Source organism: Anomaloglossus baeobatrachus, unplaced genomic scaffold (assembly GCF_048569485.1).
Source record: "Anomaloglossus baeobatrachus isolate aAnoBae1 unplaced genomic scaffold, aAnoBae1.hap1 Scaffold_3393, whole genome shotgun sequence".
NCBI classification, from domain to species: domain Eukaryota; kingdom Metazoa; phylum Chordata; class Amphibia; order Anura; family Aromobatidae; genus Anomaloglossus; species Anomaloglossus baeobatrachus.
In genome coordinates this window covers 78,957-80,815 of record NW_027442765.1, presented here as the reverse complement: position 1 = coordinate 80,815, position 1,859 = coordinate 78,957, and the positions used below count along the sequence as shown (strand labels likewise).

General features: G+C 45.5%; 1 non-coding gene across 1 annotated transcript; it reads left to right on the top strand.

Annotated features, from left to right (window-relative positions):
- Nucleotides 1-1,410: 1,410 nt before the first annotated feature.
- Nucleotides 1,411-1,601, top strand: LOC142271863 (U2 spliceosomal RNA). Its single transcript, XR_012736848.1, has one exon. It is a non-coding gene; the product is annotated as a U2 spliceosomal RNA (small nuclear RNA).
- Nucleotides 1,602-1,859: the final 258 nt, after the last annotated feature.

Below are 1,859 nucleotides of genomic sequence, written 5' to 3'. Positions count from 1 at the left end.
CCTCCAGGAACGGTGCACCCCTTCTTAACCCAGTTTCCAAAAGCAGAACTCAATTCACCTGATTCATATTAGCCCGATTTAATGAATTGGAAGAAAGCATACGTCTTCATATGCACCTCAATTTGGCCCATTCACTTTTCACACTTCCTCCTTTTGTTTTTTATCTTTCACACTTTTGACTTTCTTTATTCATCCAAATAGCAAACTCATCACCACTCAACCTGACCAACTCGGCTATGTCCCCGTGCTGCAGTTCTCTGTCTTATCTAGATCATTTGCAATTGAATGGAATAGATCCCTTTTGGACAAAGTGGATTCACCTGCTGCTGCAGTGACCACAGGTGTGATAAGATCTAGAATTGGCATCTGGTGCGATCTCTCCGCTTCCACTCCAAAGAAAGTTACCTGTTTATTCCTATCATGCATTGGTTTTTGGGGTTTTCTTTGAGTAATGATGATCTCTTTAGTAGTCTGTTGGCGCCCTCTCCTGGAGGAATAGTTTGCTTGCTCTTGGACATTCTAAAAGAGAGGTCATGATAGACATTGAGCTTCTGAGCTCAATTGGGGACAGTCATGGGTGATGAATGTTTGCAACCTACTGCGAAGCCTCATACCGCAATATAAGGAACGTCAAATACTAAGAAAGGGCGGCCTATGAAAGAATTACTACTTTCAATAAGTACACTTAAACGGCTAATTGGGAATAGAAAAACTGTAAAAAGCCCTCTGAGAAAGCCCCCCTCTAACCTTTGATAGTAAGCTTTTCTGTAGTCTGCCTGTTGATGTATTTTCCATTTGAACTGTGCACAACATGAAGAGACGGAACACTGGCGGCTTGTCACAATGCCCCCCGATGACATCACAATAGCGCTGCTGCCTAGAAAACAAGCTGCGCAGAAGAAGTTGTTCTTTGGGTGGGAGGGTGGGCTAGTGGAAGGAGGGGGCAATCTCTTTTTTTCCCGGGTGGTAGGGGGATGACAGGAGAAGGGAAGCGGGTGGTGAGAAAGGTACAGAGGGCAGGGTTTGGGGGCTGGGAAGGAAAGGGAAAAGATTAGGGTTTGGGGATGATGAAAGGGCTTTCTACGGGTAAGGATGGCAAAGGGTGGCAGTGACGGAAAGTCAGGCAACCTGTCCTGTCCGTCTTTTTGTATCGTGAATTGGAAAGACTGCAAGGGGGAGGGGAGTTGCTTGCGCCCTAAAGGAGGAGTTATTCAGATTCATTGCAGTGGGCGGCGGCTGCAAAACGCACCATTCTTCTTGTTTTTGCTCTGCAAAGCAGCCTTTTCAAGGGTTGGCTTGGGTGACAAAATGTCTTGTGTAGGCGTGGGTTTGTCTCCCTCTCGCTCTCTCTCCCTAAGATGTGTCCGGCATAGGCCAGGGTGCCACTCGAGGCCCAAACCAATTCTGGTTATCGCTTCTCGGCCTTTTGGCTAAGATCAAGTGTAGTATCTGTTCTTATCAGTTTAATATCTGATACGTCCCCTATCTGGGGACCATATATTAAATGGATTTTTAGAACAGGGAGATGGAAAAAGAGCTTGCTCTGTCCACTCCACGCATTGACCTGGTATTGCAGTACCTCCAGGAACGGTGCACCCCTTCTTAACCCAGTTTCCAAAAGCAGAACTCAATTCACCTGATTCATATTAGCCCGATTTAATGAATTGGAAGAAAGCATACGTCTTCATATGCACCTCAATTTGGCCCATTCACTTTTCACACTTCCTCCTTTTGTTTTTTATCTTTCACACTTTTGACTTTCTTTATTCATCCAAATAGCAAACTCATCACCACTCAACCTGACCAACTCGGCTATGTCCCCGTGCTGCAGTTCTCTGTCTTATCTAGATCATTTGCAA